Source organism: Muntiacus reevesi, chromosome 11 (genome assembly GCF_963930625.1).
Source record: "Muntiacus reevesi chromosome 11, mMunRee1.1, whole genome shotgun sequence".
In the NCBI taxonomy this organism is placed as follows: Eukaryota; Metazoa; Chordata; class Mammalia; order Artiodactyla; family Cervidae; genus Muntiacus; species Muntiacus reevesi.
The window spans coordinates 48,492,420-48,513,669 of NC_089259.1; positions in this window are offsets into that span (position 1 = coordinate 48,492,420).

The window sequence follows — 21,250 nt, forward strand, 5'->3', positions numbered from 1 at the left end:
GTTTATCCATTGTGGTTTTCCATTGATTTCTCTTTCACATAAAGGGAAATAAGCCTTGGTCTAAGTGCAAACCCTTCTAGACTGCATAACAATATAAGGAGATGAATCTTACTTTTTCATTATTTTTAAAACTGCACTCATTTGCCCTCTTGTGATAATGAGACAGAAAGAAAAACTGATATAAAAGGGCTGATTTATCAATACATGATGCTTGAGATTTACACGTTAAATGCAATTCTGACTAAAAAAATCACTCTCACGAGCCAGCCATAATGTCTAAATTTCTACTATTAGTATTCATTCCTTTCATTTTACAAAGTGCCATGTTAAACTATCCAAATTTTAACACAAACCAAATTACTCAAATTCTGAACAAGTTATATTTTTCACACTATAATCTCTGAATGCCCAGAGATTTATTGGACTGTGATAAAGGAATACATATATGAAGCTTAGACTTGATCATGAGGGACCTTCATGGACCCACGTTTCTTTCGAAGTGTCTCTGAAGATGGTACCAGAACAAGCTTATCTCCAGTGTTGCAAGGTAAGAGGTTAAGAGCCTGCTTAAAAGCACACAATTTAGTAAGTAAAATCTAGTAAGTGGGAGAGCTGAGAGTTGAGCCAAATCTAATTTTAAAACATTAGTCTTTATCCTATATTGTGTTGCTTAGGGGAGTATAACTGAGAAGCTTAATCTTCTCAGGTAACATGACAACAATCCCGGGAATTATGTATAGCATGTCTTTTTCCTAAATGCTAGTTTTTCCAGACTACAAAAATGTTAATCAGTGTTCTGTGAAAACTGTTGGCCAGACAAAGACTGATCTAAGAATTTTGTTTTCTATATCTTGAGACTCATGTATTAAGGTTAAAAGGAAAGTGGTAATGATAGTTTTCATTTAATAGTACTTGTATAAGTTTCCCATGGTTGCTATGACAGATGACCACAGACTGTGTGACTTAAAACAACAGAAATGCATATTCTTAGTTCTGGAGACAGAAGTCCAAAATCAAGATGTCAGCAGCACCATGCTTCTGTAGGCTCTAGGGAGGAATCCTTTCCTGGGCTCTCCCAGCTCCTGGTGTCTGTTGGCATTCCTTGGCCTGTAGCCACATCTCTGCTCTGTCTCAACATAACCTTATCCTCTTGTCTGAATTATCTATTTCTGCCCTTCTCTAACAAGGATATTTGTCATGGCATTTAGGGAACCACCCAGACAATTCAGAGTAATCTCCTTATCTCAAGAGTCTTAATTAAATTGCATCTACAAGGATCCTCTTATCATCTAAGTTACTATTTACAACTTCCAAGGATTAATACTTAATGTCTTTGTGTCATTATTATTAAACCCACTGTAGTATTATATCTGGGCTTTCCTGATGGCTTAGGCAGTAAAGAATCTACCTGCAATGCAGGAGATCTGGGTTAAATCCCTGGGTTGGGAAGATCTCCTGGAGAAGGGCAAACTCCAGTATTATTGCCTAGAGAATCCCATGGACAGAGGAGCTTGGCAGGCTACTGTCCATGAGATCTCAAAGTGGGATCTCTTTTTTACTCACATACAGGAGTAGAGTTAGATTATTGGTCTATCTTTGAAGCAAAAGTTGCTCAGTCATGTCTGAGTCTTTGTGACCCAATGGACAGTAGCCCACCCGACCTTCCTGTCCCTGGAATTCTCCAGGCAAGAATACTGGAGAATTCCCTTCTCCAGGGTATCTTCCCAACCCAGGGATCAAACCCAGGTATCCCACATTGCAGGCGGATTCTTTACCAACTGAGTTACCAGGAAAGCCACAGTCTAGCTTTGCTTCTTCAGAAAAGAATGAACAAGATACTACTCTTTTCTCCCCATATTCCTACCACACTCCCCATTCCCTAGTGTGCCCCACCCCACTTTCATCTCTTGCTAAATTGGATCATGTTTAGAGGGAACTGCTCCTGGAGTAAATGAGTCACAGGTTGTCAGTAACACTGCCATTAGATTCGGGTTCCTAGGGCCCCTGCCATGGGTCCTGCAATTTGGAGGTCTCACTGTTGCTTCACCTCCTCTCCACAAGGCAGCGAGCTCACGGATCAAGGAGAAGCACCTATGAAGAGCTCACGCCCTCCTTTTCACATTCTAGACCACATTCTAGGCATCTGAAATCTTGACATTTCCTGCCCAAAGAAAACCCATCTTTCCTTCTGAAGATGAACTGCTCTGCCAGTATTGACACCTCTAGTCCTGAGAAATGCCCAAGATGAAGCTAATGAAGGTGTGAATTCTTTTGGATGAAGAGGCTGGACATCTACACACATGCATTCCAAGTCAGAGTCAGGTGTGGGAAGTGAAGGTGAGAGTCAATGAGTTTAGAGCTTCTACTCATTCATTGACCCAAGGCCTATAAACAACATCAGAGGTGGATCTTGCAATGAGGATGTAGACTGATGCAAAGCCAAGCATAATCATGAGCCACCCTTTGGCTTCTTCATAACATGGTAAAAGACAAGAAAATAACTGAAAATTGTGAATAGCCAGATCACTATTTTGCTGATTTAACTTCCACTAAATGCTAAAAATACATAATGCCTGGCTCAGTATGTTAATGGCTGTAATAATGTCTATATTTTTTTTGCTATAATTTCTCTTCCTGGAATTTTGTCCTTGAAACTATTTCCAAATACAGAAAAATCTTCATATACAAATTTTCATTCCTTAATATTTTTAAAATATTATAAAAAGGGAAACATCCCAAATGCCCAGTACCAGACATGTCTACATAAAACTGTGGTATATTAAAATCAACATAATGGAGCTTATAAAAATAATGTTTACAAATTGTTTTAATAACATAGAAAATCTTTATAATTTTGAGTAAAAATAAAAAGAAGATATAAAATTATAACCACAAAATGGTCTCAGTTATGTAAAAAATAATTCCAGGAAAAAACGACTTCAAGGAAATAACCAAAATGTTAACTACCCACAGAAAGTAGGATCCTGGATTATTTTGATTATATTTTATAATTATAAAAATTGTCCAAAGCAACACATGTTACTTTTACAGCCAGATTTTTTTAAGCAATATTAAAAGTGAATTTCTTTTAAAAGCAGAGACCGCTTACACATAGTGTTCATTAGTTCCTTCCCCAAGCCACACTAGAGAACAGTACAGAGAGGTTTTTTATTTTTAAGGGTATAAATCCACAAAGAAAAAGAGAACAAGAAAGAAGACAATAGCAAAACAACTTTGGAAACTAGAAAGGTATTGGATAAGAGGCAATTGATGACATAGAGCTGAGAAAAGTAGCCCACCACCAGTAGCAGGAAAAAGCCAGGATGATCCACAGAAAGGCTCAGGAATTGAGGCATCTTGTTATGTGAGATGGGCTACAAAAACAAGAGAATAAATTGAAAATCTGCACAATATGCATTTAAAACCAGCCTCCAACTAACAAAAATAAATGAAAAAAAAAAATTAAGTCAAGACAGAAAAAAAAAAAAAAAAAAAAACCCTGGGGTCTCTCCCACCCCAACAGAAGAGAGAGGTTTATTCTCTAAAAAGAGTGAACTAGAGAGATTCTGAGCTCAACACAAAAGCAGAACTGAGGGGCAGTGTATTATGTTGAAAATATGGGCATTAAGTGAAGAGTGAGCACCCTGCTCACTTCCTCCAGAATGCTGATGGAAAGGTTCATACCTTTCAAATGGGAAAATGACTAAACCAAGAGAAGAGGTGGTGTGGGGTCTGTCAATAAAGAAGCCATTCATTGATAAACCCTTCCCATTCATGCATAGTGACTGACCGACCTTTTATTGCCTCGTTCTTAAAAATGAGTGGAAGTCAAGAATCATTAGTCATTTGAGGAAAGTTTTCAATGTGAAAGAGATAAGATAAATAAAAAGTAGGAAAAAAAAAGTAATAATAACTCAAGACAAGCAAAAATAATGCACTAAGCAGAGATGAACTTTGAGTAACTATAATTGGAGCTGTCAGGGAGGTATAATAGTACTGTACTCAATCCACAAAGTAAAACACAATTCTATACATCTAAGAATACTGGGAGAGAAAAAAAGAAAATCTTCAAACTTAAGAAATAATATGATGGCAAAATGAAGATCTCAAAAACATTTTGGAAGCAGAGTTAACCACTGCAGGGTGAGAGGTATGACTCTCAAACCTGAGTTTCCAGTATTTTCTCTTCCTGCCTTCCATCAATGTCTGCTTCCAATATATTTTCCTGGATGGTGACTATGGTTTAAAGACTTCAGCTGGGGTATTCTAAGCCTCTCTTAGAACTGTTATAGCAAGGCACTCTAATGTCATGAGCAATGAAATTTTATTGCCAAACTCTGCCGTTTATCTGGAAATAGAAGAATAGCTTTCCCCTTTCCCCCAACTCCCCCATCATTCTTTAATGTATTCTGTGTAGTAATTTTATAATCCTAATCACCCATAGGGTGTTTTACATTCTTTTTCCCATGCAGCCTGCACAAAATTGACTCTCTTTTTATAGCGTTTGGAAATAGTAATTCGAATTAGGAAGAAGTATTGATATGCTCCCAGAGGCAAACCACAGCTCCGGCAGTTAACTTTTGCTAACACCAGCCAGCTCCACCTACAGATACCATCTCACCCTCAAACAGTTTTCGATCAGCCCTCCAGTCTCTCCAAGATCAATAACTACCCACTCCTTCAGCACCTTCACGCTGCACTTGGAGCTGCTGACAACACGAGCCTATCACCTTTTGTGTGCTTGTTTGAAACTCGTGCAGCAGGCAGAACTCAAACTTCATCATTTGATGCTGCTGCACTTTCTGTAGCAAATTGTAACAGCTTTTAAGTACATTATGACAGATCTGGGACTATGACAACACTGTTGTCCAGTGTTATTCTCATGGCCAGGGGTCCAGCTTTGTGGAAACTTCAAGACTTGATTTTAAAAAGCTTTCAGATTTTGACTCTGGTTGAGCTAAAAGCTTTCACTTGTTTTTGCTGTCATCTGAGAAACACTGGACTTCTAGCACAAACTAATACACAAGGATCAAACTGGCTTATATTGCGCTGAAAGAGAAAAGAAAGTGAATGTTAGCTACTCAGTCATATCTGACTTTGTGATCCTATGGACTGTAGCCCACCAGTCTCCTCTGTCCGTGGAATTCTCCAGGCAAGAATACTGGAGTGGGTAGCCATTTCCTTCTCCAGGGTATCTTTGCAACCCAGTGATCAAACCTGAGTTTCCTGCATTGGCAAGCAGGTTTTTTTTTTTCCCCCATCTGAGCCACCATGGAAGCCCAGAGGTATTACCCAAAACAAAAGCCCATTAAAATAGATGTGCTTCTTTATCTTTCTGGCTTACTTCACTCTGTATAATGGGCTCCAGTTTCATCCATCTCGTTAGAACTGATTCAAATGAATTCTTTTTAACGGCTGAGTAATATTCCATGGTGTATATGTACCACAGTATACTAACACATATATACGGAATTTAGATAGATGGTGGCAATAACCCTATATGCAAAACAGAAAAAGAGACACAGAAGTACAGAACAGACTTTTGAACTCTGGGGGAGAACGTGAGGGTGGGATGTTTTGAAAGAACAGCATGTATATTATCTATGGTGAAACGGACCAACAGCCCAGGTGGGATGCATGAGTCAGGTGCTCGGGCCTGGTGCACTGGGAGGACCCTGAGGAGTCGGGTGGGGAGGGAGGTGGGAGGGGGGATCGGGATGGGGAATACGTGTAACTATATGGCTGATTCATGTCAATGTATGACAAAACCCACTGAAATGTTGTGAAGTGATTGGCCTCCAACTAATAAAATAATATTTAAAAAATAAATAAAAATAAATAAATAAATTAAATAAATAAATAAAATAGATGTGCTTCATAAAGGAAGGGCAAGCGTGTCCTGCTATGAGAAATTTCAACTCCTGGGCCCATTAAACAAATATTTTAGAAGAAGCCATTTGCACCACTAAGATATTTAATCAATTAGAATTTGTTTCAAAAATAAAATCCTTTAGGATATCTAAACCACTCCACACACTTTGCAATTTTGCACTATACACTTTATAGCACATAAGTTTACTTTTACTGGAGCCATAACATTTATCTGATAGAGCTTCCCAAATAATTTTGCATATGTTATCTAATTTTATCCTATTTACAACCCTGAGTATTCAGTGCAACTCTTTTATCCAGTTAATAGGTAGTGAAATAATTTGCTATAGTGTGTGAAAACAGGTTTTTTTTTTCAAGTAAATCTTCCTCCTTTGCATATACCAATGTAAATGAAAACAGTACCTGAAAGCTACAAAAAGTTCTATAAATGTTTCCAGAAAAATATAAAACTAAAGAAAATATTCACATTTAAAGTTACATCTTGAGGAATCTCAAAGAACAATGTTTACAAGAATAGTGCATATGGTGAAATACTGATAGCAAGTGTGTTACTTTCCTAGTTTTCTGGAAGAGACAAAAGTTTTTTTTTTTACTCATAGTCAGAACCTAAGTCATTCTTTGGATGAAATGTCAGCCTGGCTTGCTGTATCTTTTACAATATCTCTCTCTCATAAATCATCAAAGTAAATAAGGTAAAACGTTAGGCTACTTGGTGAATGGCCAGCCTTAAATAGTGTAATCTGGGCTACTCACAGCTATTATAGAAATGCAGTTAGCTCTTCTATTTGAATCACACAAAGCAACTCAAAGAATGCTAACAATACGACTTTGGTAGAGCAATAAGTGAAATTCATTATTAGCAAATAGGTGTGTCTTTTGTGGTTACTTTGTGTATAGAACTCTGTGACAGAGGTGGCCACGTTATTCCGTAATCATCTCCTAAGCCCCAGCAAGAGACTGGATCTTGTTCATTTTGATACTGCCAGAGCCTGTCTGTGTTATAGGGACTCAGTGAATGCTTGATGAATAAATTAATTAATAAATAAACTGTTGATGTTATTGTTGGATGCATCTTGGCAAAGAAAATAACACAGGTGTGCAGTCAGAAAAATTGGGGTTCACTTTCCAGCTGAGCCAAACAGTAGCTATGCAATCTTAAGTTCTCAACCTCTCTGCCACCCTCTTGTCTCGACTGTAAAAGTTTACAGTGGGTACTAATGCCTATCTTATAGGGTTGCTCTGACAAGGAAATGAGAGACAAATTAAGCATTTTAACCATTTTCCCTGACACTATGTTTGTACTATAAATTTACTTTATGAAAAGTATTTTTACCAAGCAAGCTAAAATTTAAGATTTCAAAATAGCACTACCTTGAACGATCAAGACCTGAAACAGTAAAGTTTGGCTTAACTCACTGTCCTCTTTCAATACACAAGGTAAGGGATGATTAATTTAAAAGGCAAACAAATAACTATTAATTAACATAGCAAAACAAACAGTGCTTATGTTACCATCCATTAAAATATCTCCATGAATATCACTTTGATGTCAGTTTGGTTAGTAATTTTATTGAATGTGTGTGTGTTAATCACTCAGTTGTGTCCAACTCTTCGCAGCCCCGTGGACTGTAGCTTACCAGGCTTCTGTTGGTGGAATTCTCCAGGCAAGAATACTGGAGTGTGTTGCCATTCCCATCTCCAGGGGATCGTCCAAACCCAGGGATCAAACCCAGGTCTCCTGCATTGCAGGCAGATTCTTTACCATCTGAGCCATGGTGAATATTAATTTAAGATAAAAAACTTGATTCTGTAATTTTTCAACGATGATACCAATTTCTACATTGGAAAAGAAAGTATAGTTCATGGAAGTAGAAGAAAAAAAACCTTCAAAACCAACTTTCAGCAAAAAATAATAATAATAATAATTGAAAGAAACCAAAACAAAATATTTGCAAAACCTCTGTGGGAATTCCCTATTTCCATCATTGCAGAGGATAAAAAATGTGGCCTGGTGAGATTTCTAATTCCCTGCAAGTCTTTCTATAATGCAAATGTCATGTTGAAAACTTTGGCAATTACATTAGGGAAAGGTAAGTTGCTCAGATCACTGGAAAATGTTTTGACATTTAAGTGACCCTTACCTTCTGCTTTACAAAAGAAGTTCCAATTAAGCTCAGAGCTTTTCTCTTATTTACTATACTGACCCTGAAAATGAAGGCTGTGAAAAGTTGAATGCTTTTCTTGCTGTGGGAGCTGGGCGCTGCTCTGCAAGAGGGAACAAGAATTCTAAGCTGCCTCTGAAAATGTTGAGAGTTGAGGGAAATTGCTGCTTTTTATGAAGTTCATCACCATTTCCCCAAAGCATCGGCTTTGTTTGCTTGACTGTAGTCAAATATGGATGCTCACTTCAGCTGGCAGTACACAGGGAAGAGACTCTAATATCGGAAGGTTCTGGTCCTGGCTTTGCCTCTGATTTGTCACATAACGCTGAATGTGCTGTGCTTAGCTGCTAAGCCATGTCGGACTCTTGGCAACCCTATGGACTATAACCCATGAGGCACTTCTGTCCATGGGATTCTCCAGGCAAGAATACTGGAGTGGGCTGTCCTGCCCTCCTCAAGGGGATCTTCCCGACCCGGTGATTGAACCAGGTCTCCTTCCGATTTGTCACATAAAGCTGTGACTCTGTGGTCAGTAATGAAAGAAGAAGAGGGTAAAGCTTGGGAAATATGTAATTTCTCCAAAGCAACCAACTGCCCCTGGTTCCAGTGGAAACCCAAGTGTTGGGAGAAATGGAAAATGGAAGTGATCAGGGGCTGAGGGTGGGGTTACTCAGCTCTGGAGTAACTGAAATGAGACACGGACCTCAGCAGGTGCACGGGGTTCTGGCCATCTGGACAGCTTGACTTCCAGACTTGCTTGAAATAATTCTGGACAAAAGGCACACTTCCTTCTCCTCTGGTGTTAATTAGGACTCTAACATAGTGAATAGTAGAAGTCATACCAATGTAGCTTGAGGAAAAAGGTGCAAATAATTACAGGAATATAATCTGGACCTAGGAAAGCACCGGAGCTGTGAATCTCTCAGGAACACAGGTGGTACTCTCTTTCTCTTACTGTCTCTTGCCTCTGCTTCTTTCTGCACACCTGGTTTCTCCCATTCCTCTCCTCTTTCTTTTCATCCTTTATCCTTTATCCTACTCCTTTTCCTATTCCCCTCTTTCTTCTCCCATCCTTCCCTTTCCCTCCCAGTGGGTTTTCTCTACTGTCCATCCACATAGAGAAATATGAAGCTACCAGCTCTCCTGACTTTCCAGGCCACATCTCCCCATATCTAGAGAACTGGCCTCCTGAATCCATTTGCAGTCCACATGGGGAGAGACACTGAAAGGTCCAGGTGTCTACACCTGGTCCAACTTGAAAACAAAAAAGCTAGGGGAAGGGGGCCCCTTGGGTGCATGTGAAGAGAATACAGTTCTAAAACTTCAACTGTAAGACCTAATCTTTCTAAGCTCTCCTCAGACGTAAAGTCAATTTCAATCACTGGGTCTCGTTTATCCATTTAAAATTGGTTATGTGACTGTCCAACCTCACTCACCATCATGATGTAGCTAATGGCTGAAATATTTTTTAAATTATCAAGGTTGATATCATCTTAAACTAGTGCTATGCAATTAAACATAATCACATTTAAAATGAGAGGTCTTTAAATGTCAGTTCAAAATCTTACTAGACATAGTTGTTACCACTATGTGGCAACATATTACTCACATGATTCAGAACACTGGACTCCACAGATGCTTCGCTCTGGAATTTTTTCTTGGGCCAGTTTACTCTAAATCAACAGGAAACATTGTAATTAAGTTTTCCAATAGGTTATATTTATATCTTGTATTATATGAAGATTCCAAACTGATGTCAGGACACTGAAATAGTTTCAGAAAATTGCAAGAGAGAGGAAAGAAGTTGCCAGAGATATTTGAACACATCTTTCCTCAAATAGCATTAAAGAAATGGAGTATTGGTTCCAATAGGAGATTTATAGAGCCTTTCCTTTCTTAGCTATGAAAATGTCAATTTTCTTCTATTTACTCATTTATCCTCTCAACAAGTAGCTATTTTTTGTCTATGCTGCAAAAATAATAATTTCCTAGAATATTTCTTCCACATGTAGTCAGAGTGGCCATTTGTTACCAAAAGAAAAATATTCTCCACCGGGCTCAATTAAGAGTTACTGAAGAGTCATTAAAACTCCAGCATAAATACATTTTCACCATATTATAAGTTTTTCATTCCTGGATAGAAAAACATGTGTTGCCAAAAAAGTATGAATGATAGAGAAATAAATCAGAAGGTAAAATCTCCTATAATCACATTTCCTCTGTTAACTCTTTGCTTGTAAATTCTCAGATCTTTTCCAAGTATATACAAATGCAAACTACATGTGCATGCAATTCACAAATATATAAATGCACATGACACATGCTAAGTCACTTCAGTCGTGTCCCACTCTTAGTGACCCCATGGACTGCAGCCTACCAGGCTCCTCCGTCCATGGGATTTTCCAGGCAAGAGTACTAGAGTGGGGTGCCATTGCCTTCTCCAACATGGCACACATACGTTTTTATGATAGAATCACAGCAGGCATATTTTCTTCAACTATCTTTGGTCACTTATCACTGTATTACAGTTTATCTACCTCATTTCTGTAAAGGGAACATAGCAGTCCACTATTCAAATATGGCAAATATCTTTCGAACATTCTAATAATACTCATCTTAACTTATTTCTCTTTTTCCTATGCAGACAATGCTACTATAAACACTCTTATGTGTATCATTGTTCACTTGAATCTGCATTTTTTAAAGAATGAAATCCTAAAAATCAAATTGCTAAGTCAATGAGTATAAACAGTTATTATTTAAGTAATAAATGCTAATTGCTATCTAGAAAGTTTTTCCCAAATTATAACCTCACCTAGATTTATGGCAATGTCTGTACCCTATACTATGGCCAGCACTGGGTATCATTGCTGCTTGTCCAGAATTTTTTAAAGGGCTATTTCAATGTTCTAATGTGCATTTCTCAGCAACACATTTTTACCTATATTTTTTTATTTCTTCTGACATTATCAATTTATTATTCTTTTTTCACTTATTAGGTTAGCCTTTTTATGTTGGTTTTGTGTGTTCAGTGGTTCAGTCATATCTGATTCTTTGGGATCTCAGGGACCGCAGCCTGCCAGGCTTATCTGTCCGTGGAATTTTCCAGGCAAGAATACTAGAGTGGAGAGCCACTTCCAGCTCCCGTGGGTCTTAACCCAGGGGTTGAACCCGTGTCTCTTGTGTCCCATGCCTTGGCAAGTGGATTCTTTGCCACCAGCACCACGGGCGAAGCCCTTGTGTTGATTGTAGTGTGCTTTATATCCGCACTGTTGTTAACTATTTTTATCTGCACACATATTGCTTTTTGTATAACCTTTCTCAGGTTTTTTTCCTCAGTTTTGAATTGTCTATTGTCAGGTTTATAATTTGGAACTAATACAAAAAGTCTAAAACTTTGTCATCAAGAATATCCATTTCCCCTTTGCTCTTTAGTTCCCATCTCATATTGTATTAGCTTTCTATGCTACCGTAACAAATCACCCCAAACTCGTGGATTAAGATAGCACAAAATTGTTAGCTTGCAGTTCAGGAGGTCAGAAGTCTGGCAATCAAGGAGTTGTCAGGGCTACGTTCCTTCTGGGGGCTCTAGAGAAGGATCCATTTCCTATCTTTTTCCATCTTCTAAAGGCTACTTACATTCCTCAACTCATCGTCCCTTCCTTCCGTGTGTTTAAGTTTAGCAGCGTGGTATCTTCAAATCTCTCTCTCCCTCTCTCAGACACACACACACACACACACAACTCTGCTTCCTTCATCACATCTCCCATCTTCATCTCTGACTCGGAACCCGCTAGCTTTCCTCTTAAGTAGATTCTACAGATGCAAAGATGACTACATTGCATTTACCTAAATAATTCAGAATAATCTCTCATCTCAACACCCTTAATCTAATACATTTTCAAAGTTCCTTCAGCTATGTAAGGTAACATAATAACAAGCCTCAAGAACTAGGGCCTGGACATCTGAGCCACTCTTTCATCTACCATACTTTTTCATCAAAAGTTTATAAGTATCATTATCTATATCATCTTCTAATATATTGTATATTATTGATTTTATATTTAGAAAGATCTAGACTGTATTTCAGAATACTATTATATTTATTGAAGTCTTATAAAAAATTTGCCTCTCTCATATTTCTAGTACTTTTCTCTCCTTGTTTTTTCCATTTAACCAATAAGCTTGTTGAAGTCTCACACATTGGACAAACAAGCTAGATAAATAAAAAGCTCCTTTGACTCCAAAGCTCTCTCAAGTTAGTGTCTCCCCATCTCTGCTCCCCAGTTCATTTTATCTGGGGACTAATCTGCACTTCTGGTAACACAACCCGTCACTCTACAGCCCACTGGAATCGGCATTCTGTCATCTTACATCTTCTCTCCCTGAGTTTCCCAAGTGTCCTCCTGTGTCCAGTATTATTCTCCATCCTCATTGCTGCAGCCAGTGTTCTTTTGAAAATCCAAAGCAGTCATGTTGTTTCCTGGCTTAAAATGCATCAAACTCTCCCCATTGCCCCACTGCAAACCCTATGATGAGGTGGGCCTTACCTTGAAGGTTTGGACCAGTGAGGGCCTCTCTAGGTTTCCCTCTGCCAGCCTCCTGTGCTTTAGTCACACTGAGCAATTTGCAGTTCTGTGGATTCCTACTGCCTTCTTTTACTTTCAGGCTTTTGATCTTTATGTTCCTCTACCTGGAATACACCGACCTTCCCTATATCTACCAGGCAAAGGGACTCCATCTTTCAAGACTCAGCACACAGATTGCCTGCCTTTTGGAGGCTTCATTGACTAGCCATTCTACTTCTTAACCCAGCCTTATTATTACTTTTCAGACCTATATTATTCTCTCTAGACTGTAAAAACTAGGGAGACAGTACAAGGGATTGTTTGGGATGGAATTTATACTCTCTCATTTTTTTTTTTTTAAATCAGGGCATTTTGTCTATTAAAAGTTCAGAAGTGTACCAGGCACATTTCTTGTCTGGTAGGCTAAACAATACAAATGAAATAACTAATGCACTTATTACCTCATCATATTAAACAAATTACATTTCATAGAAATGATTATAAAATGCATTGTAGAAATAAGCAAAATATTTTTTATACTTACAGATATTAAGTTTTTATATCTTAATTAGCTGCTAAGGCTTGTCTGACTCTTTTCAACCCCATGGGCTGCAGCCCAATAGGCTCCTCTTCCATGAGATTTCCCAGGCAAGACTACTGGAGTGGGTTGCCATTCTCTCCTCCAGCAGATCTTCCCAGCCCAAGGATGGAGCCTGTCTCCTGCACTGACAGACAGATTCTTTACCACTGAGCCACCTGGGAAGCCCCTACAGATCTTAAGGCACCAAAATAATTATTTTTTTCCTTTTTATTGTTTTATAGAAGTATAGTTGACATGTAAGATTATACTACTTTCAAGTATGCCACAAATTCTACATTTACATACATTAGAAATTGATCACCACAATAAATCTAGTGACCATGTGGAGACCATCTGCCACTATATGAAGTTATTACAATATCATTGACTATACTCCTTATGTGATGCATTACAGCATTAGACTCTCATGATGTATATTTTATAATTGGAAGTTTGTGCTTCTAAATTCTCTGCATCTATTTCACCCAGTTCTCTCGCTCCCGCACCCCACCCCCAGGACCACCAGTGTGTTCTCTGCATCTCTGAGTCTATTTCTGTTTTGTCTTGTTTGTTCATTTGTTTTGGTTTTTTAATTTCACATATAAGTGGAATCATACAGCACTTGTCTTTCTCTGACATATTTCATTTTAGCATAATGACCTCTAAGTCCACATTTGTTGCAAACGGCACCTAAGTAATTACTAGTAGAAGCCAGCAAATCCATATAAGAGATAACAAACCACAAGTTATTTCTTTATCTTAGTCTATAAAAGAGAAAAACGAGCTATCGCCGTGCTGAAATAGGCTTCGTTATTCAATACAGACATCCAGTTTCAAAACTAACATCGTCTAATGTAATCTTAAAAAGCCCATGTTTTTGTCTGTATTATATCACTATATATCACACTTCTCAGTTTAAAGATTAGTTTTGGTTTCAAAGTAAGTTTAATTTAGTATTTCAGTCCCTTGTCTCACAGATTATTGACCAGGAGTGGGTGAGGATCATTCCAATTAATATTGGTTAGAGCAACAAAACATAAAGGGGATAGTTTAATCCGCTTTGCCTGACAGTCTCGCCTAAGAGCCAACTCATTGGAAAGGACTCTGGGAAAGATTGTGTGCAAGAGGAGAAAGGGGCGACAGAGGATGAGATGGTTGGGTGACATCACTGACTCAATGGACATGAGTTTGAGCAAGCTCCGTGTGATGGTGAAGGATAGGGAAGCCTGGTGTGCTGCAGTCCACAGGGTCACAAGGAGTCAGACACAACTTAACGACTAAACAACAACAAACTCAGTGGAGAAGTTAGGAAGGATACATAGTTGATTTAAACTAGAACATAATAGCAGAAAGAAAGGGGGAATAAAAGACAAAATGTCAGTGTTTTTTGTTAGAAGAAAACCTCTCCATTAAAGCCATTTATTGCCTTAAGCCAATCAAAATAAATACACAATTACGGAGACAAAAGATGGTCACCATGCAAATGACTTCTTAAGGAAAGTTTGTTACTCCCTCCCCCTTCCCCTGAATCCCTCTCCCTAAGCCCCTTTATATCCATCAGGCATTTGGGCAGGAAATAGATCCTACTCTACATATGTAAATAGAAAGAGATTGATTACAAGGATTAAGTGCTTATTAAATTGTTGGAAGGGCTGAAGGAGAAGGAGCCAGGGGTGACTGGAACTATTGGATTTAAGAAAACACCAGCATCAAAATCAAGAAGACCCTGCCATCAACCCAGTTGGGGCAACAACTATAGCTGTCTTATGACCCTCACAAGGCAAGCAAGGTTTCAGCTGCTGTTACTACCTCCCAGCATTCACAACCCTGAGCCCAGCTTCTCAGCAGGAGTGTCAGAAAGAAGACCTCAGCTTCTCTTCTGCTTTCCAGGACTCATGCACCTATTAACTGGAAGTTATTTTACACTGAGAACATCAGTTGCAAGGGAATCCAGAAAAACTAGACTTTTGCTTTCTAGCCTTTTTCAACACAAGACAGCACACAAAAAGAGGTGGGAATGGATGTTTAGAGCCAACTGACCACATCAAACCTCCCTCCTATATAGAAATTTTAGAACTACCTCTACTGTTACACATCTATCTGAGTACTTAAAACACTTTCTTGTGATCATGTTGTGATTATTCCTCTCCTTATGAGACCCTAAGATCCTTGAAGATGGAGACTGTAAAATAGATAGCTTGTCTATCTCACAGTGTCTCAAGAATAGTCAGCAAGCAATATACGAAATGATGAATTAATAAATGCACACAGAGAACCAATTGATCTTGTTCATGTATCTCTTCTCACCCCACTACTTACCCCTTGTCCAACTGTCCCACTTCCTTTTAGGATACACACACAGAGCAAGGCGAGAAGACCACCTATGTTAAGAGTATGGATTTTGGAGTTATAAAGGTCACCATTCAAGTCTAGGTGTTATGAGATCTTGGGAAGTGTATCTACTCTGAGCTTCAATTATCTTCCTTTCTTTCTTTGTAGGGGCTTCTTAGAAACATTAAATGAGGCAGTATGAAAAAGGCAACTTCCTGTTCAATAGATGCTGAGCCAAGACTAGTTTCCCCCACCCAATGAATTCCAATCTTTCTGTGTCTCTTAGCTCATCTCCTGTATCTACAACAAGGGGGTTAAGAACCAAGAATAATGTAATATGAAGGACACTACATGGAACATTGATTTAAACATTTTTCTGCTGTAACTAATCATCTTAATTACTTTGTCCCTTTGGAGTGTCTTATCTGAATATTTCAAAGGAGTTTACAAGCAAGAATTATGATACATAATTGATAACTGGAGTAACTGAGGATTACAGGTTAAGTGATTTGTCAATCTTCTTGTGATTCTCAAAATACCAGCAGCCTACTGAGTTTTTTCTTTCTTTCTTTCTTTCTTTTTTTTTTTTTTTGCTATGCTTTTCTCTTTTTTTCAGCGTTTTAGTTGTTGCTGTTTAAAAGCTGGTGCAAAGCACATTTTAAAAATAGGTTGTCAAGAGAGAACAAGATGGCAAAGGAGTACATGGGTGTAGAGTACCTTTCTCTCCACAGATACATCAGGAATACACCTTCAGACACAGACGTGCAGGCAGAAGATCAACTGAGAGGGGACAAGAGTACCCGACCAGCAGAAAAGAATATATAGAAGCATGCAAAACTCTGTAAGGTGAAGGAACTAGGGGGAAAAACAGGAGTGTTAGTAGGACTGGACCTGCCCTCAGCAGGTGGGGGAACTGAAGCAGGGGTCTGATCCCCACATCGGGGCAATTGTCTGAATCAGAGGAGAAACATTTAAGGCTGAGAGTGAAACAGCTGATCTGTGGTAGCCTAAATGGGAGGAGAATCAGACTGTCCTTGCTGCAGCCATACATTCCTCAGACAGGGATGCAGGTCCCCTGGAAGGCGCAGCAACTGGGAGCTGGAGTTTAAGGATTGTGGAGTAACCCCAGGGCTAGGGCTGCTGTTGAGTGTAGAGAGACAGATTGAGGGGATGTGAGGGAGGAGACTGTGGTGGGAAATGCCTGTAGAGGAAAGCCGGGCAGCCATAGAGGCAAGGCAGTATTGCTGAGTCATGTGTAGGGGGTGGAGCTATCACCATAGCCTCTCTCTCCCTACATGCCAGCATCAGCAGCTGAACAATAGAGAGGCTGGCCCATCAAACCCTGATGCACTGAACTACAGAGTAGGACCCACCCAGGGTGCCCCTTTAAGTGCCTGATGTGCTGATCTACAGAGTGGGACCCCAGCGAGGGGGGGGCCTCTATATGCCTGACGCCAAACAACAGAGATGAACCCCAGGCAGGAAGCCCTCTAAGTGCCTGAATGGGTGGAGCTACAGAGAAAGACTAGACAAAGAGGCCTTCTGATCGCCAGCTACCAGTGGTTCAAAAAAAGACTCTGATAGGGCCATAACTCCTGTGGTGGAGGCTCTCCGTGCCCCTGCACACTTGGCCAGGCCAGGGTCCCTGCAAGCCAAGCAGCTGCACCACCTTCACACGCAACTCTCACTGGGGCAGAGCTGCCACAGGCAGAAAAAGTCTTGTGCCTGTGCGCGCAGGGTCGCTTGGCTGTGTCTGACTCTGTGACCCTGAAGTCTGTGGCCTGCCAGGCTTCTCTGTCAGGGAGGGGGGTTCTCCAGGCAAGAATTCTGGAGCGTACTGGCCAATACTGATTGCCATACTCTTCTAGAGCACTATATTTCCTGCTGCCCTAGCCGACAACCCCCCTGAGTACCTGGTGCTGCCAGAACCCCTGCAACCAAGCAGCTGCACCACCTCCACACCTGGCCCTCACAGGGGAAAAGCCAGATCTTCCAGGTCAGCCTCAGGAGCAAACCCCAGTGGACGACTCACATGCAGAGGTGGAAATAAAGTCACAATTGAAACCCAGGGGCAGTGTGACTAAGGAAGAAGGCCCAAAACCCTCCCAATGGCTGTGCAAGTTGCAGATTAAATCCACAGGGCCAACATAGGGCAGACTCTCTGTCTATGGAATAGATAAAAGGTCATTGAAACCTCCCACAAAACGAAAGAGCTGTGGACATTGGAGACAAGAACACAGAGGAGTAGGACTGGATTAGAATCTAAGCTGCCTCCACAGCGGGTCCAGAGGTCAGGACAGTGGTAGAAGGCATCCTCAGGAGGTGAGGTGGACTGTGACTCCCAGCAAAGGAAAGGACTCTGACAGAAGTGACTCAAGAAAATCATTTATTATTAATTTCTTATTATTTTTGTTTTGACTTGTTCTGTAGAATCTTTTGTATTTTTTTTCTCCCCCCCTCCTCTGTTGTAGTTGTTGATTTTATTGGCACTATGATATCTAATTAAGCTTTTGACCTTTTTTTTTATCTTTTTTTTCTCAGTCACATTTTTTATTGTTGTTACAAACCTTTGCCTCTACATTGGGCTTTTGCAGTTCTGGGGAGTTTTCCTTTTTTTCTCTCTTTTTATAATTTTAATTTTTAAACATTATTTTTTTCTACATTTATTCCTTGTTTGCTTTTACTACTGTTCTTTTTCCTTTGCAGTTAATCATTAATATATATAAATCTTCTTTATCTACCTCTATTTAACTTTGCATATCTATTCTCTCTTTCTTTTCTTTCTTTGCTTTCTTCTCAACATATTTGTTACTTTTATTTTCATTGTTTTATTGCCCAATTGGCACCTTACGTTAGCTTTTTTTTTCCAGTTTGTGCTTTCGTCATTTTTGTGCTTAATTGGTACATCTAATTTTTTATTTCCTTTCTTTGTCAGGTCAATCTATTGTACTTTATTTTTGTTGGACTGTTTTGACTTTGCTCCTGGTTGTATATGTATATGTGTATATTCCAGTGGAGAAGGCAATGGCAACTCAATACAGGATTCTTGCCTGGAGAATCCCGTGGACAGAGGAGCCTGGTGGGCTGCTGTCTGTGGGGTCGCACAGAGTTGGACACAACTGAAGCGACTTAGCATGCATGCATGCATCAGAGAAGGAAATGGCAACCCACTCCAGTATTCTTGCATGGAGAATCCCAGGGACGATGAAACCTGATGGGCTATCATCTATGGGGTCGCACCCTGTGCAGGATGCCTCATCTAAACAACAAAACAAAAATACAAAGCCAATCATCAGCAGACAGGATTACCACCTCACTCAGCTTTGACCAAGAGAGGAAAAACAAACAAATAAAAACTCAGCACAAATCTCACCCTATACAAAGCTGACACAAACCACTAGACCAACCTTAGGAGGGCAGAAACCAAAAGGAAGAAATAATTCAACCCTGAAGCCTGGGAAAGTTCAGTTCAGTTCAGTTCAGTTCAGTCGTTCAGTCGTGTCCAACTTTTTGCGACCCCATGAACTGCAGCATGACAGGCCTCCATGTCCATCACCAACTTCCGAAGTTTACCCAAACTCATGTCCATTGAGTCAGTGATGCCATCTAACCATCTCATCCTCTGTCGTCCCCTTCTCCTCCCGCCTCCAATCTTTTTGAAGAGATTATAGTTGAAAGTTTCCCCAACATGGAGAAAGAAATAGTCAATCAAGTCCAAGAGGCACAAAGAGTCCCATATGGAATAAACCTAAGGAGAAACACACCAAGACACATACTAATCAAAATGAGTGAGTGAGTGCATGAAGTCTCTCAGTCGTGTCCGACTCTTTGCGACCCCGTAGACTGTAGCCTACCAGGCTCCTCCATCCATGGGATTCTGCAGGCGAAAATACTGGAGTGGGTTGCCATTTCCTTCTCCAGGACTAATCAAAATAACAAAGACTAAACACAAAAAAGAATAATAAAAGCAGAAAGGGAGTAGCAACAAGTAACATACAAGAGAAACTCCATACAATTAACAGCTGAACTTTCAGCAGAAACTCTGCAGACCAGAAGGGAATGGCAGGATATATTTAAAGTACTAAAAGGGAAAAATCTACACGCAAGATTACTGTACCTGGCAAGGATCTCATTCAAAATTGATGGAGAAATTAAAAGCTTTTCAGACAAGCAAAAGTTAAGAGAATTCAGTACCACCAAACCAGCTTTACAACAAGTGTTGAAGGGACTTGAAATACAAGAGAAGAAAAAAGACCTACAAAATCAATCCCAAACAATTAAGAAAATGGCAATATGGAGATGTATATAAACAATTACTTTAAATGTAAATGGATTAAATGCTCCAACCAAAAGACTGGCTGAATGGATACAAAAACAAGACCCATATATATATATACTGTCTACAAGAAACCCACTTCAGACCTAAAGACACATACAGACTGAAAGTGAGAGGATGGACAAATATATTTCATGCAAATGGGAAGCAAAAAAAAAAAAAAAAAAAAGCTGGAGTACAATCCTCATCAGAGAAAATAGACCTTAAAATAAAGTAGATTACAAGAGATAAGGAAGGACACTACATAATGATCAAGGGGTCAATCCAAGAGGAAGGCATAACAATTGTAAATATCTATACACCCAGCATAGGAGAAGCTCAATACATAATACAAACACTTACAACAGACATAAAACACTACAACAGACATAAAACACTACAACAGACATAAAAGGAGACATTGACAGTAACACAATAATGTAGGAGACTTTAACACACCACTCACACCAATTGACAGATCATCAAAACAGCAAATTAATAAGGAAACACAACTCTTAAATGATACATTAGATCAGGTGGGTCTCATTGTTATTTTCAGGACATTCCATCCAAATGCAGAATACATCTTCTTCTCAAGTGCACATGGAACATTCTCCAGGATAGACCACATCTTAGGTCACAAATCAAACCCCAGTAAATTTAAGAAAATTGAAATCATATCAAGCATCTGACCACAATGCTATGTCTAGATGTAAATCGCAAGAAAAAAACTGTAAGAAATACACAAACACGTGGAGATTAAACAACACGTTTCTTAATAAACAACAGGCTACTGAAGAAATCAAAAGGGAAATAAAAAAAATTCTAGAAACAAATGACAATGAAAACACAACTCACAACCTATGGGAGGCAACAAAAGCAGTTCTAAGAGGGAAATTTATAGCAATACAATCCTACTTCAAGAAACAAGACAACCTAACTTTACACCTAAAACAATTGGAAAAAGAAGAGCCAAAACCCCCCAAAATTAGTAGAAGGGAAGAAATCATAAAGATCCAATCACAAATAAATGAAAAGGAAATGAAAGAATAGTAAAGACTAGTAAAACTAAAAGCTGGTTCTTTGAGAGGATAAACAAAATTGACAAACCTTTAGCCAAACTCATTAAGAAAAAAAGAGAGAAGAATCAAATCAACAAAATGAGAAATGATAAAGGAGAGGTTACAACAGACAATGCAGAAATACAAAGGATTATAAGAGACTATTATGAACAACAATATGGCAATAAAATGAATAACTAGGAATAAATGGACAGATCCTTAGAAAAGTTCAATCTTCCAAGACTGAATGAGGAAGAAATAAAAATTATGAACAACCCAATTACAAGCCCTGAAACTGAAGCTGTGATCAAAAATCTCCCAAATAAACAAAAGCCCAGGAC